This window comes from Oncorhynchus nerka, linkage group LG13 (genome assembly GCF_034236695.1).
Source record: "Oncorhynchus nerka isolate Pitt River linkage group LG13, Oner_Uvic_2.0, whole genome shotgun sequence".
Classification (NCBI taxonomy): domain Eukaryota; kingdom Metazoa; phylum Chordata; class Actinopteri; order Salmoniformes; family Salmonidae; genus Oncorhynchus; species Oncorhynchus nerka.
This window is the reverse complement of record NC_088408.1, coordinates 92,181,803-92,209,583: the sequence shown is the minus strand read 5'-3', so window position 1 is coordinate 92,209,583 and position 27,781 is coordinate 92,181,803. Positions and strand designations below refer to the sequence as shown.

Genomic DNA, 27,781 nt, shown 5'->3' with positions numbered 1-27,781 from the left:
TGTGTGTCTATGTCACTGTGCTACAGGTTAGTGTGTCTCTATGTCACTGTGCTACAGGTTAGTATGTCTGTCACTGTGCTACAGGTTAGTATGTCTGTCACTGTGCTACAGGTTAGTATGTCAATGTCACTGTGCTACAGGTTAGTGTCTCTATGTCACTGTGCTACGGGTTAGTATGTCTGTCACTGTGCTACAGGTTAGTATGTCTATGTCACTGTGCTACAGGTTAGTGTGTGTCAATGTCACTGTGCTACAGGTTAGTGTCTCTATGTCACTGTGCTACAGGTTAGTATGTCTATGTCACTGTGCTACAGGTTAGTATGTCTATGTCACTGTGCTACAGGTTAGTATGTCTATGTCACTGTGCTACAGGTTAGTGTGTGTCTATGTCACTGTGCTACAGGTTAGTATGTCTATGTCACTGTGCTACAGGTTAGTGTGTCTCTATGTCACTGTGCTACAGGTTAGTATGTCTATGTCACTGTGCTACAGGTTAGTATGTCTATGTCACTGTGCTACAGGTTACTATGTCTATGTCACTGTGCTACAGGTTAGTGTCTCTATGTCACTGTGCTACAGGTTAGTGTGTCAATGTCACTGTGCTACAGGTTACTATGTCTATGTCACTGTGCTACAGGTTACTATGTCTATGTCACTGTGCTACAGGTTAGTGTGTGCCTATGTCACTGTGCTACAGGTTAGTATGTCTATGTCACTGTGCTACAGGTTAGTGTGTCTCTATGTCACTGTGCTACAGGTTACTATGTCTATGTCACTGTGCTACAGGTTAGTATGTCTCTATGTCACTGTGCTACAGGTTACTATGTCTATGACACTGTGCTACAGGTTAGTATGTCTCTATGTCACTGTGCTACAGGTTTCTATGTCACTGTGCTACAGGTTAGTGTGTCTATGTCAATGTGCTATAGGTTAGTGTGTGTCTATGTCACTGTGCTACAGGTTTCTATGTCACTGTGCTACAGGTTTCTATGTCACTGTGCTACAGGTTACTATGTCTATGTCACTGTGCTACAGGTTACTATGTCTATGTCACTGTGCTACAGGTTAGTATGTCTATGTCACTGTGCTACAGGTTAGTGTGTCTATGTCACTGTGCTACAGGTTAGTGTGTGTCTATGTCACTGTGCTACAGGTTAGTGCGTCTATGTCAATGTGCTACAGGTTAGTGTGTGTCTATGTCACTGTGCTACAGGTTTCTATGTCACTGTGCTACAGGTTACTATGTCTATGTCACTGTGCTACAGGTTAGTATGTCTATGTCACTGTGCTACGGGTTAGTATGTTTATGTCACTGTGCTACAGGTTAGTATGTCTGTGTCACTGTGCTACAGGTTAGTGTGTCTATGTCACTGTGCTACGGGTTAGTATGTCTATGTCACTGTGCTACAGGTTAGTATGTCTGTGTCACTGTGCTACAGGTTAGTATGTCTATGTCACTGTGCTACAGGTTAGTATGTCTATGTCACTGTGCTACAGGTTAGTGTGTCTATGTCACTGTGCTACAGGTTAGTGTGTCTATGTCACTGTGCTACGGGTTAGTATGTCTATGTCACTGTGCTACAGGTTAGTATGTCTATATCACTGTGCTACAGGTTAGTGTGTCTATGTCACTGTGCTACAGGTTAGTGTGTCTATGTCACTGTGCTACAGGTTAGTGTGTCTATGTCACTGTGCTACAGGTTAGTGTGTGTCTGTCACTGTGCTACAGGTTAGTGTGTGTCTATGTCACTGTGCTACAGGTTAGTATGTCTATGTCACTGTGCTACAGGTTAGTGTGTGTCTATGTCACTGTGCTACAGGTTAGTATGTCTATGTCACTGTGCTACAGGTTAATGTGTGTCTATGTCACTGTGCTACAGGTTTGTGTGTCTGTCACTGTGCTACAGGTTAATGTGTCTGTCACTGCTACAGGTTAGTGTGTCTGTCACTGTGCTACAGGTTAGTATGTCTATGTCACTGTGCTACAGGTTAGTGTGTGTCAATGTCACTGTGCTACAGGTTAGTGTGTCACTGTGCTCAGGTTAGTATGTCTGTCACTGTGCTACAGGTTAGTATGTCAATGTCACTGTGCTACAGGTTAGTGTCTCTATGTCACTGTGCTACAGGTTAGTATGTCTGTCACTGTGCTACAGGTTAGTATGTCTATGTCACTGTGCTACAGGTTAGTGTGTGTCAATGTCACTGTGCTACAGGTTAGTGTGTCTATGTCACTGTGCTACAGGTTAGTATGTCTATGTCACTGTGCTACAGGTTAGTATGTCTATGTCACTGTGCTACAGGTTAGTGTGTGTCAATGTCACTGTGCTACAGGTTAGTGTCTCAATGTCACTGTGCTACAGGTTAGTATGTCTATGTCACTGTGCTACAGGTTAGTGTGTCTGTCACTGTGCTACAGGTTACTATGTCTATGTCACTGTGCTACAGGTTAGTGTCTCTATGTCACTGTGCTACAGGTTAGTGTGTGTCTATGTCACTGTGCTACAGGTTAGTATGTCTATGTCACTGTGCTACAGGTTAGTATGTCTATGTCACTGTGCTACAGGTTACTATGTCTATGTCACTGTGCTACAGGTTAGTGTCTCTGTCACTGTGCTACAGGTTAGTGTCTCTATGTCACTGTGCTACAGGTTAGTGTGTCTATGTCACTGTGCTACAGGTTAGTGTGTGTCTATGTCACTGTGCTACAGGTTAGTATGTCTATGTCACTGTGCTACAGGTTAGTATGTCTATGTCACTGTGCTACAGGTTAGTGTGTCTCTATGTCACTGTGCTACAGGTTAGTATGTCTATGTCACTGTGCTACAGGTTAGTATGTCTATGTCACTGTGCTACAGGTTAGTGTGTCAATGTCACTGTGCTACAGGTTAGTATGTCTATGTCACTGTGCTACAGGTTAGTGTGTCTATGTCACTGTACTACAGGTTAGTATGTCTATGTCACTGTGCTACAGGTTAGTGTGTGTCTATGTCACTGTGCTACGGGTTAGTATGTCTGTCACTGTGCTACAGGTTAGTATGTCTATGTCACTGTGCTACAGGTTAGTGTGTGTCAATGTCACTGTGCTACAGGTTAGTGTCTCTATGTCACTGTGCTACAGGTTAGTATGTCTATGTCACTGTGCTACAGGTTAGTATGTCTATGTCACTGTGCTACAGGTTAGTATGTCTATGTCACTGTGCTACAGGTTAGTGTGTGTCTATGTCACTGTGCTACAGGTTAGTATGTCTATGTCACTGTGCTACAGGTTAGTGTGTCTCTATGTCACTGTGCTACAGGTTAGTATGTCTATGTCACTGTGCTACAGGTTAGTATGTCTATGTCACTGTGCTACAGGTTACTATGTCTATGTCACTGTGCTACAGGTTAGTGTCTCTATGTCACTGTGCTACAGGTTAGTGTGTCAATGTCACTGTGCTACAGGTTACTATGTCTATGTCACTGTGCTACAGGTTACTATGTCTATGTCACTGTGCTACAGGTTAGTGTGTGCCTATGTCACTGTGCTACAGGTTAGTATGTCTATGTCACTGTGCTACAGGTTAGTGTGTCTCTATGTCACTGTGCTACAGGTTACTATGTCTATGTCACTGTGCTACAGGTTAGTATGTCTCTATGTCACTGTGCTACAGGTTACTATGTCTATGACACTGTGCTACAGGTTAGTATGTCTCTATGTCACTGTGCTACAGGTTTCTATGTCACTGTGCTACAGGTTAGTGTGTCTATGTCAATGTGCTATAGGTTAGTGTGTGTCTATGTCACTGTGCTACAGGTTTCTATGTCACTGTGCTACAGGTTTCTATGTCACTGTGCTACAGGTTACTATGTCTATGTCACTGTGCTACAGGTTACTATGTCTATGTCACTGTGCTACAGGTTAGTATGTCTATGTCACTGTGCTACAGGTTAGTGTGTCTATGTCACTGTGCTACAGGTTAGTGTGTGTCTATGTCACTGTGCTACAGGTTAGTGCGTCTATGTCAATGTGCTACAGGTTAGTGTGTGTCTATGTCACTGTGCTACAGGTTTCTATGTCACTGTGCTACAGGTTACTATGTCTATGTCACTGTGCTACAGGTTAGTATGTCTATGTCACTGTGCTACGGGTTAGTATGTTTATGTCACTGTGCTACAGGTTAGTATGTCTGTGTCACTGTGCTACAGGTTAGTGTGTCTATGTCACTGTGCTACGGGTTAGTATGTCTATGTCACTGTGCTACAGGTTAGTATGTCTGTGTCACTGTGCTACAGGTTAGTATGTCTATGTCACTGTGCTACAGGTTAGTGTCTCTATGTCACTGTGCTACAGGTTAGTGTGTCTATGTCACTGTGCTACAGGTTAGTGTGTCTATGTCACTGTGCTACGGGTTAGTATGTCTATGTCACTGTGCTACAGGTTAGTATGTCTATATCACTGTGCTACAGGTTAGTGTGTCTATGTCACTGTGCTACAGGTTAGTGTGTCTATGTCACTGTGCTACAGGTTAGTGTGTCTATGTCACTGTGCTACAGGTTAGTGTGTGTCTGTCACTGTGCTACAGGTTAGTGTGTCTCTATGTCACTGTGCTACAGGTTAGTATGTCTGTCACTGTGCTACAGGTTAGTATGTCTATGTCACTGTGCTACAGGTTAGTATGTCTATGTCACTGCTACAGGTTAATGTGTGTCTATGTCACTGTGCTACAGGTTTGTGTGTCTGTCACTGTGCTACAGGTTAGTGTGTCTGTCACTGCTACAGGTTAGTGTGTCTGTCACTGTGCTACAGGTTAGTATGTCTATGTCACTGTGCTACAGGTTAGTGTGTGTCAATGTCACTGTGCTACAGGTTAGTGTCTCTATGTCACTGTGCTACAGGTTAGTATGTCTGTCACTGTGCTACAGGTTAGTATGTCAATGTCACTGTGCTACAGGTTAGTGTCTCTATGTCACTGTGCTACGGGTTAGTATGTCTGTCACTGTGCTACAGGTTAGTATGTCTATGTCACTGTGCTACAGGTTAGTGTGTGTCAATGTCACTGTGCTACAGGTTAGTGTCTCTATGTCACTGTGCTACAGGTTAGTATGTCTATGTCACTGTGCTACAGGTTAGTATGTCTATGTCACTGTGCTACAGGTTAGTGTGTGTCAATGTCACTGTGCTACAGGTTAGTGTCTCTATGTCACTGTGCTACAGGTTAGTATGTCTATGTCACTGTGCTACAGGTTAGTGTGTCTGTCACTGTGCTACAGGTTACTATGTCTATGTCACTGTGCTACAGGTTAGTGTCTCTATGTCACTGTGCTACAGGTTAGTGTGTGTCTATGTCACTGTGCTACAGGTTAGTATGTCTATGTCACTGTGCTACAGGTTAGTATGTCTATGTCACTGTGCTACAGGTTACTATGTCTATGTCACTGTGCTACAGGTTAGTGTCTCTGTCACTGTGCTACAGGTTAGTGTCTCTATGTCACTGTGCTACAGGTTAGTATGTCTATGTCACTGTGCTACGGGTTAGTATGTCTGTCACTGTGCTACAGGTTAGTATGTCTATGTCACTGTATGACATACAGGTTAGTATGTCTATGTCACTGTGCTACAGGTTAGTATGTCTATGTCACTGTGCTACAGGTTAGTGTGTCTGTCACTGTGCTGCCCAACACAACAATCCCACCTAACTGTGTGCCCTTCGTGATTTTGAACCCAAGTAACCTCTCCTTCTCCAAAACACACTCTGGCAGGGTACGAGGAAACAGAGGGACCCCTTCCGTCCAACACCAATGACCTCATAATAAGAAGCAGTACCTTCAGAAAGTACTCATACCCCTTGATTTATTCCACATTTTGTTGTGTTACAGCCTGAATTCAAAATGAATTAAATATTGTTTTGTTCTCACCCATCTATACACAATACCCCATATTGACAAAGTGAAAATATGCTTTTAGAAGTTTTTGCAAATTTATTGAAAATGAAATACAGAAATATCTCACTTACATAAGTATTCACACCCCTGTGTCAATAATTTGTAGAAGCACCTTTGACAGCGATTTGAGCTTTGAGTCGTTTTATCAGATTTGAGTCGTCTTGGGTATGTCAGTATCAGATTTGAGTCGTCTTGAGTATGTCAGTATCAGATTTGAGTCGTCTTGGGTTTGTCAGTATCAGATTTGTACATCTGGATTTGGGGATTTTCTCCCATTCTAACTTGCAGATTTTCTCAAGCTGTTTTAAGTTAAATGGGGGAGTGGTGGTGAACAGCAATCTTCAAGTCTTTCCACATATTTTCAAGGGGTTCAAGTCTGTGCTTTGGCCTGGCCACTCTAGGACGTTCACATTCTTGTTCTGAAGCCATTCCAGCGTTGATTTAAATGTATGCTTAAGGTCCTTGTCCTGTTGGAACACAAATATTCACCCCTGTCTGTTTCTTGCACTCTGAAGCAGGTTCTCATCAAGAATGTGCCTGTATTTGGCTCCATTCATTGTTCCCTCTATCCTTACCAGTCTCCCAGTCCCTGCCGGTGAAAATAATCCCCATAGCATGATGCTGCCACCAGCATACATAGTGTTTTGCATTCCAGCCAAAGACTTCAGTCTTTCACATGCATTTTCTCAGGAGTGGCTTTCTCTTTCACTCTCTCATGAAGGCCAGATTGGCTCCAGAGACTGAGGTCCTTCTGGCAGGTTCTCCCGTCTCAGCCAAGGAACTCTGTAGTTCTGTCAGAGTGGTCTTTTCTGATTCTTGGTCACCTCCCTGACCAAGGTCCTTCTTGCCCAGTTGCAAGAATGAGTACTTGGGGAATGAGTACTACAGGCCATACTACAGGCTACTGTAGAGAGACCCTGTAGACAGAGGCTGGTTGTTGGGGAATGAGTACTACAGGCCATACTACAGGCTACTGTAGATAGACCCTGTAGACAGAGGCTGGTTGTTGGGGAATGAGTACTACAGGCCATACTACAGGCTACTGTACACATACCCTGTAGACAGGGGCTGGTTGTTGGGGAATGAGTACTACAGGCCATACTACAGGCTACTGTAGAGAGACCCTGTAGACAGAGGCTGGTTGTTGGGGAATGAGTACTACAGGCCATACTACAGGCTACTGTAGATAGACCCTGTAGACAGAGGCTGGTTGTTGGGGAATGAGTACTACAGGCCATACTACAGGCTACTGTACACAGACCCTGTAGACAGGGGCTGGTTGTTGGGGAATGAGTACTACAGGCCATACTACAGGCTACTGTAGAGAGACCCCTACAGGCTAATTGGGGATGCTAATAAAATCCTAAATACAGGTGCTGTCTGAATGTCTTTTTGCAAAAAACACCCCAGAAATAGAGAGAGCGAGACATAGACACACACAGCTACTGCCCTAGAGATAGAAAGAGAGTGACATAGACACACACAGCTACTGCCCTAGAGATAGAAAGAGAGTGACATAGACACACACAGCTCATATCCTAGAAATAGACAGAGAGTGATGTAGAAACACAGCTCCTGCCTTGACACCAACAACAACAACAAAAGAACACCCTCAGGTACAGTACACTCCTGTCCACACAGACACACACACAACACACCTACACACACACACACCTACAGCTCCTAAGACACCAACAACAACAACAACAAAAGAACACCCTCAGGTACAGTACACTCCTGTCCACACAGACACACACACTACACACACACACACACCTACAGCTCCTAAGACACCGACAGCAACGTTAAAAGAACACGCCTAGTGTGTACTAGCTCAGCTCTACAAGTCTCCTACATTGGAGGTCTATATACATGTATAACTGAGATTAGTTGACTGTGAAATTTCACTGCTTTCATGTGTCAATCGCTGGTTACAAGGAAGGCAATGGAGCAGATCGCTAAGGCCTGTCCTGTTCAGAGAGTCACATGCTGATTAAGTTGTGTGTGTGTGCGTGTGTGTTTCATCTCAGCGGGGGGCCTGTTCATTTCTGAAGCAGAGTATTTACGCACGTCTTATATCCCACTCCTCTTAATTAGCCAAATCAAATTCAAACGTAAATAAATGCTTTCTGCTCTGTCCAAGCCTGTTTCTCACTGGGAGTTTTCCCCTGCTTTAAATCCTCTGTTTTTATCCTCCTTTAAACGCAGGGCTTAGGGAAAAGGCCCTGTGTAGTGGTTTTGGCCAAAGATTCTGTTTTTAGTGAGCGTTTTGTTTCAAGTCTGGGTGTTGCAGCTTTGCAGGTGCACATTGTTCTGGCTTCTCTTGATGATTTGACTCATGGAAACAGTAGGCTACGTTAGACTATACAGTAGGTTACAGTAAGATGCAGTAAGTTACAGGAGGCTATATAGTCATTTCCAGTAGGTGTTGGAAAAAGTACCCAATTAACATACTTGAGTAAAAGTAAAGACACCTTAATAGAAAATGACTCAAGTAAAAGTGAAAGTCACCAGGTAAAATACTACTTGTGTAAAAGATAGCCAGGGGCATACTCCAACACTCAGACATCATTTACAAACCAAGCATTTGTGGTTAGTGAGTCCGCCAGATCAGAGGCAGTTGAGACGACCAGGGATGTCCTCTTGATAAGTATGTGAATTGGACCATGTTCTGTCCTGCTAAGCATTAAAAATGTAACAAGTACTTTTGGGTGTCGGAAAATGTATGGAGTAAAAAGTACATAATTTTCTTTAGGAATGTAGTTAAGTAAAAGTTGGCTAAAAAATATTAATAGTAAAGTACAGATACTCCCTAATTAGTACTTTAAAGTACTTTACACCACTGGCTATACAGTAGGTTCCAGTGTGTTACAGTAGACTAAACCATAGGTCACAGTAGGCTACAGTAGGTTACAGTAGGCTAAACCATAGGTCAACGTAGGTTACAGTAGGCTAAACCATAGGTTACAGTAGGCTACAGTACGTTACAGTAGGCTATACAGTTAGGCTATACAGTAGGTTCCAGTATGTTCCAGTAGGCTACAGTACGTTCCAGTAGGTTACAGTACATTACAGTAGCCTATACAGTAGGTTCCAGTAAGCTATACAGTAGGTGCCAGTAGCCTATACAGTAGGTTACAGTAGCCTATACAGTAGGTTACAGTAGGTTACAGTAAGCTATACAGTAGGCTACAGTAGCCTATACAGTAGGTTCCAGTAGCCTATACAGTAGGTTCCAGTAAGCTATACAGTAGGCTACAGTAGCCTATACAGTAGGCTACAGTTGGTTCCAGTAGCCTATACAGTAAGCTATACAGTAGGTTCCAGTAGCCTATACAGTATGTTACAGTAGGCTACAGTTGGTTCCAGTAGCCTATACAGTAGGTTCCAGTAGCCTATACAGTAGGTTCCAGTAGCCTATACAGTAGGTTCCAGTAGCCTATACAGTAGGTTACAGTAGGCTACAGTTGGTTCCAGTAGCCTATACAGTAGCCTATACAGTAGGTTCCAGTAGCCTATACAGTAGGTTACAGTATGTTACAGTAGACTACAGTTGGTTCCAGTAGCCTATACAGTAGGTTACAGTAGGCTACAGTTGGTTCCAGTAGCCTATACAGTAAGCTATACAGTAGGTTCCAGTAGCCTATACAGTAAGTTACAGTAGACTACAGTAGGTTCCAGTAGCCTATACAGTAGGTTCTAGTAGGCTACAATATGCTGCTTCATCAATGGGATCCTCTTCTAATAGAACCTCAGCTACTCTAGCCTAGTTCCAGATCTGTTTGTGCTGTCTTGCCAACTCCTATGGCCATTGTCATACCAAACAATGTCATTGACCATTGGAGTTGGTATTACGTCTCAAATTGATCAGGGACCAGGCTACATCTACTCTGTAGTATAAATGGGCTACTGGTCATTATAGTCCTGTACTTACATTTGTTTGAGATACAAAAACAGACTCTAACACTAACTACACTTGACATTAACACTATCTTTGTGTCACACCCTGATCTGTTTCACCTGTCTCGTGCTTGTCTCCACCCCCCCACCAGGTGTCTCCCATTTGTTCCCATTATCCCCTGTGTATTTATACCGGTGATTTCTGTTTGTCTGTTGCCAGTTTGTCTTGTCAGGCCTACCAGCATGTTTTTCCATACTCCTGTTTGTCTAGTCCTCCCGGTTCCGACCTTTTCTGCCTGCCCTGAGCCCACCTGCCATACCATTCTGTCTGCCCTGAGCCCACCTGCCATACCATTATGTCTGCCCTGAGCCCACCTGCCATACCATTCTGCCTGCCCTGAGCCCACCTGCCAAACCATTTTGCCTGCCCTGAGCCTGCCTGCCTGCCTGCCGTCCTGTACCCATCTGACTCGGACCTGGTTTACAAACTTCTGTCTGTCCTTGACCTGCTCCTTGTCTATTAATAAATATCAGAGACTCGAACCATCTGCCTCCTGTGTCTGCATTTGGGTCTCTTCCTGTGTTGTTATAGTACGAACTGGCCATGACTGACCCAGCAGACTCGGACCAGCTCCGCAACACTGTCTCCATTGGAAGACATGAGGAGCTACTCCAGAACCTTATGGAAGGACCCCATATTGACCAGGGTTTCAAAGCATTACTGGTGCAATTCCGTGGACTATCAGGCAGCATGCCACAATGGAGACCTCCCGGACGCTCAGTAATCCCCATACCAGTGGTGATTTTTGTCTAGCCTACCCCGGCTCCCCGAGAACCCCGCTTACATCCTCCGGAGCGATTTGCTGGGGATCCTGGAACCTGCCGGGCATTTCTTTCCCAGTGCTCCCTCATCTTTGAGCTGCAACCCTCTTCAATTCCTTCGTGTTGTTCAAAGATAGCCTATCTCATAACGCTGATGTCTGGAAGGGCGCTCACCTGGGCTACGGCAGTTTGGGAGCAACAATCTGCCATTTGCCTTCATCTGGAGGATTTTGTGGTGGAGGTGAGGAAGGTGTTTGATTCACAACCCCCTGATTGACTGAACCACTGGTTCTATCCTGGGTTGGAGCCCGTTCTGCCACTCACATTGCCTCAAAGCGGCGTAGCCTGCCCCGGGACGTCCTCCTGCAGGCTCTGGAAAAGCTTAGGATTTTTCAGCCATTTCCGCAGAGTACCAGGAACACCTGGAGGTTTTCAGCAAGGCTCGCGCCACCTCCCTTCCTCCGCATCGTCCCTGCAATTGCGCCAATGACGACCTCCCGGGCACCACACCGCCTTTTGGGTGGATATATTCCCTATCTGGCACTGTGAACAAGGCCATGGAGGAGTACACTGAGGGCTCTCTGGCTGCTGAGGGCATTCGTCATTCTGCTTCCCCTGCTGCGCAGGTTTCTTCTTTGTGGAAAAGAAGGACAAGACCCTGCGTCCATGTATCAACTACCGGGGCCTCAATGACATCACTGTAAATAATCGTTACCCTCTGCCACTCCTCTCCTCATTTTCAAACCTCTCCAGGGGGCAACCATATTTTCTAAGTTGGACCTTCAGAACACCTACCACCTAGTTTGGATACGGGAAGGAGACGAGTGGAAGACAGGTCATGCCGTTTGGACTCACCAACGTCTCCGCAGTGTTCCAAGCCTTGGTCAACAATGTGCTCCATGACATGTTGAATCGGTTTGTGTTTATCTACTTTGACAACATCTTTGTTATCTCCTGTTCTGCTCAAGAGCATGTCCTCCATGTCCAACAAGTCCTCCAGCGCCTCCTGGAGAACCAGTTGTTTGTGATAGCTGAGAAGTGTGAATTCCATCGCTTCACTATCTCTTTTCTGGGATATGTCATCGCTGAAGGGAACTTACAGATGGATCTTGTCACGGTGAGAGCGGAAGTAGATTGGCCCCAACAAACCTCTAGAGCTGAAAGGTTTTCTGGGATTCGGTCATTTCTTTTTTTTTTTTTTTTTTTTTTACCCCTTTTTCTCCCCAATTTCGTGGTATCCAATTGTTGTAGTAGCTACTATCTTGTCTCATCGCTACAACTCCCGTACGGGCTCGGGAGAGACGAAGGTTGAAAGTCATGCGTCCTCCGATACACAACCCAACCAAGCCGCACTGCTTCTTAACACAGTGCGCATCCAACCCGGAAGCCAGCCGCACCAATGCGCCGGAGGAAACACTGTGCACCTGGCCACCTTGGCTAGCGCACACTGCGCCCAGCCCGCCACAGGAGTCGCTGGTGCGCGATGAGACAAGGACACCCCTACCGACCAAGCCCTCCCTAACCCGGGCGACGCTAGGCCAATTGTGCGTCGCCCCACGGACCTCCCGGTCGCGGCCGGTTACGACAGAGCCTGGGCGCGAACCCAGGGACTCTGATGGCACAGCTGGCGCTGCAGTACAGCGCCCTTAACCACTGCGCCACCCGGGAGGCCTCATAGGGATTCGGTCATTTCTACCACCGCTTCATGCTACAGCACCCTGGCTTCTCTCCTTTCTGCACTTAATACTCCTAAGGGCCGTTCACATGGTCCCCAGCTGACAGGGCGTTTTTGGACCTTAAGCATTGTTTCACCACAGTCCCCTTCTGCATCCATCCGAACCCGTCCCTTCAGTTCATGGTGGAGGTTGGCCTCCGATGTTGGAGTGGGGTCCGTTCTGTCCCAACGTTCGGCCCAGGACCATATGTTGCACCCCTGCGCTTTCCTTACTCATCACTTCAACACCTCTGAGAGGAACTATGACGTTGGTAATCGGAAGTTCCTTGCAGTTAAGATGGCGCTGGAGGAGTGAAGGCACTGGCTTGAAGGGGCAGAACACACATTCTTACTTTGGACCGACCATAAGAATCTTGAATATCTCCGCACTGACAAATGCCTCAATCAAGACATGCTCGTTGGGCTCTGTTATTCACTCGGTTTAACTTTACCATCACCTACCGCCCTGCACTGTGTGCGCTCAGAACAAGACTCGGCGGCAAGCTCCACCAGCACTCGGCGGCATGCCTACCAGCATGTTTTTCTATTCCTCCCGGTTCCGACCTTTTCTACTGGCCCTGACCCTGAGCCCGCCTGCCATACCATTCTGCCTGCCTGCCCTGAGCCTGCCTGCCATACCATTCTGCCTGCCCTGACCTTGAGCCCGTCTGCCATACCATTCTGGCTGCCCTGACCCTGAGCCCGCCTGCCATACCATTCTGCCTGCCCTGACCTTGAGCCTGCCTGCCGTCCTGTACCCGTCTGACTCAGACCTAGTTTACGAACTTCTGCCTGTCCTCGACCTGCCTCTTGCCTGCCCCTTGTCTATTAATACATATCAGAGACTCAAACCATCTGCCTCCTGTGTCTGCATTTAGGTCTCGTCCTGTGTAGTTATACCATGTGACTTTATCACAGAGAAAACAGCATGGCTACCCACCAATCCTTACCCCTAACATCAGGTGCTGAACCCTATTCCCCTCTCAAGCACCCTAACCCTAATCTACACACCAGTACAAAGTATAGGGCCGACTCTCATTTTTCATTTTGACTCAGTTGTTTTAATAATGGAGCACGTCATCTTCCCAGGCCACAGAAAAGGCTGATGCCTCTCTTTAACTGCACCACAGATGAGGGTAACAGAGAGGGAGAGCGAGAGAGAGAGAGAGAGCAGGCCCTGCCTGTGTGCCCGCCCGGTCCGCCCTTACAGATGTTATGCTAGTCCTCGTCTACGTTCCAAATGGCACCCTATTCCCTATGTAGTGCGCTACTTTTGACTTGGGTCTATATAGGGAATAGGGTTCCATTGGGGATGCATCCTTCCAGTCTGCCCAACAGAGGAAGCCATTAAAGACTGAATCAATCAGCTAGCGCTATGGAAACGGGGCACTAACCTCCGTGGTAAGCCTGCGGAAGGGCACGAAGCCAGGGTAGTGAGACGTTCGCCCGCCTTACCCAAATATAAATTCATTGCAGACTACTTGGAAACGTTGTGTTTAAATAAACACAAGAGAAAAAACTGGGTGGAGCGAAGTGTTTCCCCTGATTTTGAGATTATTCATATGCAAAACAGTGTGTGCAGGGACCTCGGAGAGAGACGAACGAGAGAGAAAGAGAGAGTGGAAATAAATATTTTAGTCAGAGTATTGTTAGCCCAAGCCGTTTATCCTGTTTGGAGGATTATTCTGAGAACATTTTCTGATAAGAGGGAAATCACTTCAGTGGTGATAACCTTCACAGAACTGTAGAATGTCCTAACATTTTTCTGCATGAAATGGTGACAAACAGTTTGTCTTATAATTTAAAAAATCTCAAATCTTTATTATTCCACTGGAGAGATGACATAACCACCTACCCAGCGGCTCTCATCCTCTATTCACAGTATGTAAAGATCATAACCCTCTCCCGAGCTCCCCTCCTCACAGTATATAAAGATCATAACCCTCTCCCCAGCTCCCCTCCTTAGTATGTAAAGATCATAACCCTCTCCCCAGCTCCCCTCCTTAGTATGTAAAGATCATAACCCTCTCCCCAGCTCCCCTCCTTAGTATGTAAAGATCATAACCCTCTCCCCAGCTCCCCTTCTCACAGTATGTAAAGATCATAACCCTCTCCCCAGCTTCCCTTCTCACAGTCTGTAAAGATCATAACCCTCTCCCCAGCTCCCCTCCTTAGTATGTAAAGATCATAACCCTCTCCCCAGCTCCCCTCCTCACAGTATGTAAAGATCATAACCCTCTCCCCAGCTCCTCCTTAGTATGTAAAGTACCCTCTCCCCAGCTCCTCCTTAGTAAAGATCATAACCCCTCCTCAGCTCCCCTCCTTAGTATGTAAAGATCATAACCCCCAGCCCCCTCCTTCTCACAGTATGTAAAGATCATAACCCTCTCCCCAGCTCCCTCCTTAGTATGTAAAGATCATAACCCTCTCCCCAGCTCCCCTCCTCACAGTATGTAAAGATCATAACCCTCTCCCCAGCTCCCCTCCTCACAGTATGTAAAGATCATAACCCTCTCCCCAGCTCCCCTCCTTAGTATATAAAGATCATAACCCTCTCCCCAGCTCCCCTCCTTAGTATGTAAAGATCATAACCCTCTCCCCAGCTCCCCTCCTTAGTATGTAAAGATCATAACCCTCTCCCCAGCTCCCCTCCTCCCCAGCTCCCCTCCTTAGTATATAAAGATCATAACCCTCTCCCCAGCTCCCCTCCTTAGTATGTAAAGATCATAACCCTCTCCCCAGCTCCCCTTCTCACAGTCTGTAAAGATCATAACCCTCTCCCCAGCTCCCCTCCTCAGTCTGTAAAGATCATAACCCTCTCCCCAGCTCCCCTTCTCACAGTCTGTAAAGATCATAACCCTCTCCCCAGCTCCCCTCCTCAGTCTGTAAAGATCATAACCCTCTCCCCAGCTCCCCTCCTCAGTCTGTAAAGATCATAACCCTCTCCCCAGCTCCCCTCCTCAGTCTGTAAAGATCATAACCCTCTCCCCAGCTCCCCTCCTCTCCTCACATAATACTGTTTGTTATCCCAGTTGTTTGTTTGCTTGGTAAATGTTTTGAATAACCAGGCTTCAGAACACATACATACATACATACACACACACACACACACACACACACACACACACACACACACACACACACACACACACACACACACACACCACACCACACCTCAGTCTTGTACAGCTAAACTTTTGGGGACACACAATTCAGTACCATTCAAAATCCTTTTTTAACCCTAGCCTTAATCCTAACCCTAAAACTAACCCTAGCTTCTTAACCTAATTCTAACTCTGACCTTCACCCTAAATCCCCTAGAAATAGCATTTGACCTTGTGGGGCTTAACAAAAGGTCAAAATGTTTGTTAGTTTACTAGTGTAGTTAGTTAAACAAGTACACACACACAGTATAGTTTAAACAAGTACACACACATACCGCTTCAGGACACAACCCTGTCCCCCCAACGACCTGCAACACTGCTCTTTAGTTCCCATATCTGACTGCTAACCGAGCGTGGAGTCAACATGGAACCGTGTAAACTTAATTAAATTAAATCCTATCAGATTCCCACTAGATCCTCCATACCCTTCCTCCATACTCACATTTGCTTCACACAGATGTGAGAAACCTACATGCCAAGTATAGGCCATATATTATGTTCCCTACAGGTTGTAGAAAAGAGCAGAAACTATCCGTTCACACCTCAGTCATACCTACCTACAGGTTATGTAAAATGGGCTTTTTGAGCATTGTGTCCAATAGGTTTCCTCGAGGAGAAAACCCACACTGCTATTCCACAGATAATAAAACTAAAGCATTATAGTAAATACTACAGTCTGCAAAAACACGACAGTAAATACTACAGTATACTACAGTCAGCAAAAACACGACAGTAAATACTACAGTATACTACAGTCAGCAAAAACACGACAGTAAATACTACAGTATACTACAGTCAGCAAAAACACGACAGTAAATACTACAGTCTGCAAAAACACGACAGTAAATACTACAGTATACTACAGTCTGCAAAAACACGACAGTAAATACTACAGTATACTACAGTCTGCAAAAACACGACAGTAAATACTACAGTATACTACAGTCTGCAAAAACACGACAGTAAATACTACAGTATACTACAGTCTGCAAAAACACGACAGTAAATACTACAGTATACTACAGTCTGCAAAAACACGACAGTAAATACTACAGTATACTACAGTCAGCAAAAACACGACAGTAAATACTACAGTATACTACAGTCAGCAAAAACACGACAGTAAATACTACAGTATACTACAGTCTGCAAAAACACGACAGTAAATACTACAGTATACTACAGTCTGCAAAAACACTACAGTCTGCAAAAACACGACAGTAAATACTACAGTATACTACAGTCTGCAAAAACACGACAGTAAATACTACAGTATACTACAGTCAGCAAAAACACGACAGTAAATACTACAGTATACTACAGTCAGCAAAAACACGACAGTAAATACTACAGTATACTACAGTCAGCAAAAACACGACAGTAAATACTACAGTTTATGTTTACTACAGTATTTATAATATAGTAAACTGTAAATACTACATTATACTAAAGTCATGTTTGCAACACTACAGTAAATAGTAGTGTTTTTGCAGACTTGACTTACAGTATTTATACCATAGTATACTATAGTATTTTATCTTGTGGGTAGCTGTGGATCTCTGCCTGATCTGTGTGTGTGTGTGGCGGGGTGTGTGTGTGTTTGTCTCTGCCTGATCTCTCCGCTCTGTGTTTTGCCACCCAGCCAAGACAAACAAACCTTTTTTTTTTTACAATCGCCCTCAACTGTTGCATTTCACTGAAGCTCGACAGGTTGCACTTTTGAACGCTACTTTTATATTGAATGCTTAGGTTAGCAGTTTTCAAAGTTGATGGTTTTACAGAGATACTTTTAGAGGGAGGCTTTGATCCTTGATTTCCTCAGAATAAATGTACTGTACTGTCATGCCTGAAATGAAAGGTTCTTAAGTATGATCTTGGCTTTAACATTTCAGGGAACACTACAGTGTTTTAATCCACCTGGCCAACACCTGCTTCTTCTGGTTACTGATAGGCGTGTGCCCATCAAGAAACAGACTGTTATAACTGCCAAATCCCCATGGATAAATGATGATTTGAAAAACTGTATAGCTGAAAGGGATGAGGCAAAGGGAATATAGCAAATAGGTCTGACAACACAGCAGACTGGTAAACATACTGTATGGTAAATTAAAAACAAACATAAGAAACTATATTATGGAACAAAGATAAATTCTTTAAAGAATGATAGTAAAAAGCACTAGTGTACTTTAAGTGAAATTCTAGGCAAAACAAACTAAACCCGCCTCCATCCTTCATTGAGGCAGATGGCTTGTTCATAACAAAACCCTTTGATATTGCCAACTACTTTAACTTTTTTTGTTGACAAGATTAACAAACTTAGGCCTGACATGCAAAAAAACAAATGCCTAGCCTTCATATTCATGCATAATGGACCGACTGATGAAAGACGGGCACTGTAGTTTTGAGTTCCACAAAGTGGGTGTGGAAGAGGTGAAACAATTGTTGATGTCTATAAATAAGCTCTAACCACCCGGTACATAACCATAAGCACTAACCACCTGGTACATAACCATAAGCACAAACCACCTGGTACATAACCATAAGCACTAACCACCTGGTACATAACCATAAGCACAAACAACCTGGTACATAACCATAAGTACTAAACACCTGGAACATAACCATAAGCACAAATCAACTGGTACATAACCATAAGCACTAACCACCTGGTACATAACCATGCATACTAACCACCTGGTACATAACCTTAAGCACTAACCACCTGGTACATAATCATATGTTATAATCACCTGGCACATAACCATACGTTCTAATCACCTGGTACATTACCATAAACACTAACCACCTGGTACATAACCACAAGTTCTAACCACCTGATACATTACCATAAGCACTAACCACCTGGTACATAATCATATGTTATAACCACCTGGTACATAACCACCTGGTACATTACCATAAGCACTAACCACCTGGTGCATAACCATATGGTATAACCACCTGGTACATAACCATAAGTGCTAACCACCTGGTACATGGCCATAAGTTCTAACCACCTGGTACATAACCATAAGCACTAACCACCTGGTACATTACCATAAGCACTAACCACCTGGTACATAAGCATGAACCACCTGGTACATAACCATACGTTCTAACCACCTGGTACATAACCATAAGCACTAACCACCTGGTACATTACCATAAGCACTAACCACCTGGTACATTACCATAAGCACTAACCACCTGGTACATAACCATAAGCACTAACCACCTGGTACATAGCCATACGTTCTAACCACCTGGTACATTACCATAAGCACTAACCACCTGGTACATTACCATAAGCACTAACCACCTGGTACATAACCATACGTTCTAACCACCTGGTACATTACCATAAGTACTAACCTCCTGGTACATTACCATAAGTTCTAACCACCTGGTACCGACAACCTGGATGGTAAATTGCTGAGGTTGGTAGCGGCTGCCAGCTGTGTGGTTCATCGATGGTAACCGCCATCGATAAACGATTTCACTGTACAGCCGTCTTCATAGACCTGGTCAAGGCTTTCGACTCTGTCAATCACCGTATTCTTATCGGCAGACTCAACAGCCTTGGTTTCTCAAATGACTGCCTCGCCTGGTTCACCAACTACTTCTCAGACAGAGTTCAGTGTGTTAAATCGGAGGGCCTGTTGTCCGGATCTCTGGCAGACTCTATGGGGTACCACAGGGTTCAATTCTTGGGCCGACTCTTTTTTCCCCTGTATATATCAACGATGTCGCTCTTGCTGCGGGTGATTCCCTGATCCACCTCTACGCAGACGACACCATTCTGTATACTTCTGGCCCTTCTTTGGACACTTCATCACTATTAGTCTTTGTGCGAGGTATTGATGTGTTAAAGTTACTGAACTGTCTGTTCAAGCAGTTGGTACACAGTTCGGACACTCATCTGTACAACACAAGACATGTAACCAGGGATCTCTTCGCAGTTCCCATTTCCAGAACAGAGGCTGGAAAACACACACTATTAAATAGAGCCAATGCTATATGGAACTCTCTGACACCCCAGGTAACTTAAGCTGGCATTAAAACCAGTTTTTAAAAAACAGATAAAAGAACACCTTACTGTGAAAAGAGACAGCCTTTTCATATATCTTGTATTGTAATTTGCCCTGTACTATGTAGTAGACCTAGATATTGTGTGCATGTATTTATATGGAGGCTATGTGTGACGTTTTAAATGTGCGTATTTCAGTCCATGACTAATAATGTTCTGTGCTATGTATTATGTCATGTTTTCTGTGGACCCCAGGAAGAGTAGCTGATGCTTTTGCAGTGGCAAATGGGGATCCTAAAAATACCATTGGTTGATTGAAACAGCTGATGAAACCAACCGTGTGTGTGTGTGATTTTAAAATACTTTCATACTAAAGTAGTACAAAGAGATACAACACCTGTGTTAGGCTTTAGTCAGACTAGTTTCTCCCTAGCTTCATGACACACCTGCCCTGCTCTCCTCTCTTCTCATTAATATTTTTTTCTGAGGCACTGTTACACTGGGTAGGGGAACTCCCCCTTCAAATCTGCCTCAGAATAATCTCAGAATAGTCTCGGAAGGCTCAGAATAGTCTCGGAAGGCTCAGAATAGTCTCAGAAGGCTCAGGAGGCTCAGAAGGTCCAGAATAGTCTCAGAATGCTCAGAATAGTCTCAGAAGCCCCAGAATAGTCTCAGAAGGCTCAGAATAGGCCCAGAATAGTCTCAGAAGGCTCAGAATAGTCTCAGAAGGTCCAGAATAGTCTCAGAATGCTCAGAATAGTCTCAGAAGGCCCAGAATAGTCTCAGAAGGCTCAGAATAGTCTCAGAAGGCTCAGAAGGTCCAGAATAGTCTCAGAATGCTCAGAATAGTCTCAGAAGGCTCAGAATAGTCTCAGGAGGCTCAGAATAGTCTCAGAAGGCTCAAAATAGTCTCAGAAGGTCCAGAATAGTCTCAGAAGGCTCAGAATAGTCTCACAATCCCCCAAATCTGCCAGGACTATGTTCCTACTATTGGAGATGAAGGGCTTGAATCCGCCTCTGGGCCTTTTGGCCTCTATTAACCTTAATTTTCTTCTTAACTATCCTCACTATGCCACATAGTCACATCACAGAAGACAATTAAACTTCAAACAACACATTTAGAGTAGTGTAGATGCTTGGTTAGGTTTGTGTTTTCCCCCTCTCTCTTTGTAGTCTAACACATTAAAGTGGTGTTCATAAGATGCACAGATAAACTTGCACACCTGGAGTTTCATCGGAGGGTTTTTGGCACTGACACATACGTGCATGTGTGTGTGCATCGTCTCACACAGTGTAGCAGAGATGTGCTGATGAGACTGTGTGCCAGTCCAGACGTGATTGTCTCTGTCTCACTGTCTAGATTATAATTGTATTTTATTGAACCTTTATTTATCCAGGCAAGTCAGTTAAGAACAAGTTCTTCTTTACAATGACGGCCTACACCGACAACGCTTTGGCCATTTGTGCACCGCCCTATGGGATGGCCCGGTTGTGATACAGCCTGGAATCAAACCAGGATGTCTGTAGTGACACCTCAAACACTGAGATGCAGTGCCTTAGACCCCTGCCCCACTCGGGAGCCCAAACTCACAGTGACTCCTCTCCTTCAGACTAATGGTTTATTAAACAATACCTTCGGGTTGTGTTACCTACTGTACGCTCGTAGAACTAAGGGTTCAGAAAGGCTTCTTCATTGGGCGAGGAAAGGGTTCTGCCTGGAACCATAAAAAGGGTTATTCTACCTACAAGGACAGCTGAAGAACTCTTCATTTCAGCTGGTCCTGTTCTGTATACAGTGGACTCCTACAACAAGGCTGTTTCTAGAAAATTAGATTGAATGCCCAGCATACCTTCTATGGAACATTCCGGTATCAAAACTACAAACCACATTTTCATCCACTGTGAATAATGCTTCAGAAAAAAAAACTGCATTTTTTTTGTCAGTTCTGACTGCTCAACATTTCATAAACTCTTTTGATTTGAAATACCAAACCTCATTATTCCCCCAACATTTAGGTGTACACTCATAACATGTACACTGCAATGATTGATTGACGACATTACTCAGTAGCCCACGACTTGTCTCACTCAGTGTTACTTGTTATTAGATGATATCCATTATGTGAGCTGACTCCTTTGTGAAGTCACTGGGGAAATTTCCCTTCAGTAGTTGTGGTTTGAACACCATAGGAGAGAGGTGGGGGTTCCCAGGCATAGCGCCCTATGGTATCTGGTTGTGGTTAGCACACACACACACACACAGGCACAGGCACAGGCACACACAGGCCTGGGAGGCAACTACTGTTACTGTCTAATGTCTGGAGCACTCCTTTCTTTCTCTCACTCGCTCTCTCGCTCTGTGTGTTCCTGTGTGTCTGTGTGCCTGTGTCTCTGTCTGTGTTTCTGTGCGTGTGTTGGGTTGTGTTGTGTTCATTTGCTCTTCTCTCTCTCTGTCTCTCTCTCTCTCTGTCTGTCTCTCTCTCTATCGCTCTCTCGCTGTGTGTCTGTGTGCCTGTGTCTCTGTCTGTGTTTCTGTGCGTGTGTTGGGTTGGGTTGTGTTCATTTGCTCTTCTCTCTCTGTCTCTCTCTCTCTCTATCGCTCTCTCGCTGTGTGTCTGTGTGCCTGTGTCTCTGTCTGTGTTTCTGTGCGTGTGTTGGGTTGGGTTGTGTTCATTTGCTCTTCTCTCTCTCTCTATCGCTCTCTCGCTGTGTGTCTGTGTGCCTGTGTCTCTGTCTGTGTTTCTGTGCGTGTGTTGGGTTGTGTTCATTTGCTCTTCTCTCTCTCTCTCTCTCTCTCTCTCTCTATCGCTCTCTCGCTGTGTGTCTGTGTGCCTGTGTCTCTGTCTGTGTTTCTGTGCGTGTGTTGGGTTGTGTTCATTTGCTCTTCTTCTCTCCCTCCATCTTATTATACACGTTATGAGACAGAGTGTATTCTCTCCTCCATTACTTGGTGTGGCAGGTCCACTGAGGTTAAGCACTCATAGTTATTCATACTGTCATCTGTTCTGCTCTGCGCTCAACTACAACTTAATGGACCAGACATTGACACAGACACAGACTTTGGCAGACACCACCCACACTCGCTACATCATCAGATGAATTGTTATGCTATTCAAATCATACTTATTTAGAAGGTGTGAACCAGAATGATACGAAGGTCAGTAGCAGTGTGATAAAGTAGCCTACTAAAATGACCAGTCTGAAAATGGTCAGCCAGTGTAACAAGAGTTATGTGGTTGAAACGGTCATCGTCTTGCTGTCCTCTGATCCATCGTTCCCAGTCCACAGTTAAGGGCTGGAGTTTAACTCCTAACTAGTTTAAATCCTAAATAGTTGAACTCCTACAGTACATAGGGCCCATAATTATCCTGGCCAGGTCTCATGGTCAAGAAAAACCCCTGGTTTAGATGTAAGTAACTGACTTACTATGAAGTACGTAACCTCTTACTGTACCTTTTAGGAAGTAAAGAAGTACCGATACACCAATACTGTGGTACTATGTTATGTACTGTGGTACTATGTTAAGTACTGTGGTACTATGCCAAGTACTGATACACCAATACTGTGGTACTATGTTAAGTACTGTGGGACCAATATGGTGGTACTATTTTAAGTACTGTAGTACTATGTTAAGTATTGTGGTACCAATACTGTGGTACTATGGTACTATGTTTAGTACTCTGGTACCAATACTGTGGGTCTATGTTAAGTATTGTGGTACCATTTTTTTCACCTTTATTTAACCAGGTAGGCTAGTTGAGAACAAGTTATCATTTACAACTGTGACCTGGCCAAGGTAAAGCATAGCAGTGTGAACAGACAACAACACAGAGTTACACATGGAGTAAACAATAAACAAGTCAATAACACAGTAGACAAAAATAAAAAAAAGAGTCTATATACATTGTGTGCAAAAGGCATGAGGAGGTAGGCAAATAATTACAATTTTGTAGATTAACACTGGAGTGATAAATGATCAGATGATCATGTGCAGGTAAAGATACTGGTGTGCAAAAGAGCAGAAAAGTAAATAAATAAAAACAGTATGCGGATGAGGTAGGTAAATTGGGTGGGCTATTTACCGATGGACTATGTACAGCTGCAGCGATCGGTTAGCTGCTCAGATAGCAGATGTTTAAAGTTGGTGAGGGAGATAAGTCTCCAACTTCAGCGATTTTTGCAATTCGTTCCAGTGACAGGCAGCAGAGAACTGGAAGGAAAGGCGGCCAAATGAGGTGTTGGCTTTAGGGATGATCAGTGAGATACACCTGCTGGAGCGCGTGCTATGGGTGGGTGTTGCCATCGTGACCAGTGAACTGAGATAAGGCGGAGCTTTACCTAGCATGGATTTGTAGATGACCTGGAGCCAGTGGGTCTGGCGATGAATATGTAGCGGGGGCCAGCCGACTAGAGCATACAGGTCGCAGTGGTGGGTGGTATAAGGTGCTTTAGTAACAAAATGGATGGCACTGTGATAAACTGTATCCAGTTTGCTGAGTAGAGTATTGGAAGCTATTTTGTAGATGACATCGCCGAAGTCGAGGATCGGTAGGATAGTCCGTTTTACTAGGGTAAGTTTGGCGGCGTGAGTGAAGGAGGCTTTGTTGCGGAATAGAAAGCTGACTCTAGATTTGATTTTAGATTGGAGATGTTTGATATGAGTCTGGAAGGATACTGTGTTACTATGTTAAGTACTCTGGTACCAATACTATGTGTCTATGTTAAGTACTCTGGTACCAATACTGTGTGTCTATGTTAAGTACTCTGGTACCAATACTGTGGGTCTATGTTAAGTACTCTGGTGCCAATACTATGTGTCTATGTTAAGTACTCTGGTACCAATACTGTGGGTCTATGTTAAGTACTCTGGTACCAATACTGTGTGTCTATGTTAAGTACTCTGGTACCAATACTGTGGGTTAAGTACTCTGGTACTCTATGGTACTACCAATACTGTGGGTCTATGTTAAGTACTCTGGTACCAATACTGTGTTACTATGTTAAGTACTCTGGTACCAATACTGTGTGTCTATGTTAAGTACTGACACACCAATACTGTGGGTCTATGTTAAGTACTCTGGTACCAATACTGTGGGTCTATGTTAAGTACTCTGGTACCAATACTGTGGGTCTATGTTAAGTACTCTGGTACCAATACTGTGGGTCTATGTACTCTTATGTGGGTCTAGTTAAGTACTCTGGTACCAATACTGTGGGTCTATGTTAAGTACTCTGGTACCAATACTGTGGGTCAATACTCTGTACCAATACTGGGTCTATGTTAAGTACTCTGGTACCAATACTGTGTGTCTATGTTAAGTACTCTGGTACCAATACTGTGTACTCTGGTCTATGTTAACCAATACTGTGGGTCTATGTTAAGTACTCTGGTACCAATACTGTGGGTCTATGTTAAGTACTCTGGTACCAATACTGTGGGTCTATGTTAAGTACTCTGGTACCAATACTGTGGGTCTATGTTAAGTACTCTGGTACCAATACTGTGGGTCTATGTTAAGTACTGACACACCAATACTGTGTTACTATGTTAGGTCTTCTATCATTCATCCTCTTTTAAAGCCCTGAGTCTGCAGCCTGGTCTCATAAACTAGACCTATATAGTACATGTACAACCACTGATATTCGTATGATATGTTCCATTTGGTATCATACGAAATGAATGATTGACATCCACAAATTATTACATACCATATGAAAGGTAACATATCTTACGAAATGGAGTGTCCTGTATTTATGTACAGAGTAATATGAAATGCTCTGAGAACAGATTGGAGTCTGACACAAACTAGAGTTGCACAATTGCTCTGCGGCGGGAAATAACATTACTCCCTTTGAATATGATTTATGGCTAACCGCCATGCTCTGGGAATCAGTTGTCAGGAGAGGGCATAGCAGACATACTTCCCCCTGACTAGATTCATTTGGTAATTGGGAGTGAGTTGTGCGGTTGGTTTGAGCAGTGCCAAACATCGGAGGCACATTACCACGGTTCATTAACAAGAAACATTCAGGGGGGTAGAAGGCCTAAGCCAGGGTTCCCCAATAGGCCTGTACAAAATAAATTATATTTTATTTTTGTATTATTTTAAAAGGAAAGGGGGATACCCAGTCATTTGTACAACAGAAAGGAAAGGGGGATACCTAGTCAGTTGTACAACAGAAAGGAAAGGGGGATACCTAGTCAGTTGTACAACAGAAAGGAAAGGGGGATACCTAGTCATTTGTACAACAGAAAGGAAAGGGGGATACCTAGTCAGTTGTACAACAGAAAGGAAAGGGGGATACCTAGTCAGTTGTACAACAGAAAGGAAAGGGGGATACCTAGTCAGTTGTACAACAGAAAGGAAAGGGGATACCTAGTCAGTTATACAACAGAAAGGGGGGTACCTAGTCAGTTATACAACAGAAAGGGGGATACCTAGTCAGTTGTACAACAGAAAGGGGGATACCTAGTCAGTTGTACAACAGAAAGGGGGATACCTAGTCAGTTGTACAACAGAAAGGGGGATACATAGTCAGTTGTACAACAGAAAGGGGGATACCTAGTCAGTTATACAACAGAAAGGGGGGATACATAGTCAGTTGTACAACAGAAAGGGGGATACATAGTCAGTTGTACAACAGAAAGGAAAGGGGGATACCTAGTCAGTTGTACAACAGAAAGGAAAGGGGGATACCTAGTCAGTTGTACAACAGAAAGGGGGATACATAGTCAGTTGTACAACAGAAAGGGGGATACATAGTCAGTTGTACAACAGAAAGGAAAGGGGGATACCTAGTCAGTTGTACAACAGAAAGGAAAGGGGGATACATAGTCAGTTGTACAACAGAAAGGAAAGGGGGATACCTAGTCAGTTATACAACAGAAAGGGGGATAACTAGTCAGTTGTACAACAGAAAGGAAAGGGGGATACCTAGTCAGTTGTACAACAGAAAGGGGGATACCTAGTCAGTTGTACAACAGAAAGGAAAGGGGGATACCTAGTCAGTTGTACAACAGAAAGGAAAGGGGGATACCTAGTCAGTTGTACAACCGAATACCTTCAACTGAAATGTGTGGGCAGAACGACAGATATTTACCTTGTCAGCTCGGGGACTTGATCCAGTAACCTTTCGGTTACTGGCCCAACACTCCTACCCACCAGGCTACGGTATAATCACCAGGAAAATAAGCTCAAAGGGATTTAAATTTAGGAAATCTGTTCCCATGAATTCCCACGCATAACTAGAGAGGTATATGTGATCGTATTACAATATAATCAATGTTTGATATGATTCCGTTTTTTAAATACAATTCTACATCTCTTTAGGCTTCAGTGTACACCCCCCTTGACCATCCGCTCAAGAAAATATCCTCCCATGGCTGAATATATTTGGGGACCCTGACCTAGGCCCTGTTCAGAAGTAGTGCACTACGTAGGGAATAGGCTGCCGTTTGTGGCACGTACACAGTGATTTCTGCAGCTGTTGAAATGAAATATGAATCTGCATCAATGTGAAGCGTTTCATCTGTTCTTTCTGCTGCTGTAAACATTGTGTCCACACCGAGAAGAGCATTCTATTCCCTATGCAGCTCATTACTTTTGACTAGGGGCCCCGCCAAAGGTAGTACACTATATAGGGAATAGGGTGCCATTTGGGACTCAGGCTAAGTATGTTTCTCATCAGGAGCTATTTACTCTGGTCATATGGTTCACTGCGGTGGAGACGTTGCATTCTCTGGAGGGGCCAAATGAAAGAAAGGACACTCATCAGAGAATGTTTGCGGTGTTGTCAGGAAAAAGTTTAGAAAAAGGAGGTATAGTGTCAGAATCAGGGTTTGTCCTCAATGTACCCCCTCACACACACACACACCCACACATACACACACGTACAAACACACAGACACAGCTGAAACCTCTTATCGTGTTCACGCTTGAGAAGAAATGGCATTTGGAATGAACTCCGGATGGTAGAAGGGAACCATTTTGTACAACCATTGAAGGGCATGAAGACTATGAAAGCTTTCTGAAGGAAACATATTTTTTGATCTTCAGTAATACATGCCAGCCTGCACTTCAATGATTGTTCCATTTTATAGAATTCAGTGAACATTCTTAGAAAATCCAACAGAACAACATAACTGAACAGTGATAGGCTACCTACCATAGAACATTCCATTCCAGCCCAGTGGTTCTGGGTCAAAGTTCGTGTTGTTGTTTGGGAGCCAGT

At 44.2% G+C, this 27,781-nt stretch overlaps 1 protein-coding gene across 2 annotated transcripts in view; it reads left to right on the top strand.

The window, feature by feature from the left end:
- LOC115121961 (sushi domain-containing protein 2-like) overlaps positions 1–27,781 on the top strand; it is an 84,462-nt gene that overhangs the window by 56,093 nt on the left and 588 nt on the right. The gene's annotated exons all lie outside the window — the stretch shown is intronic.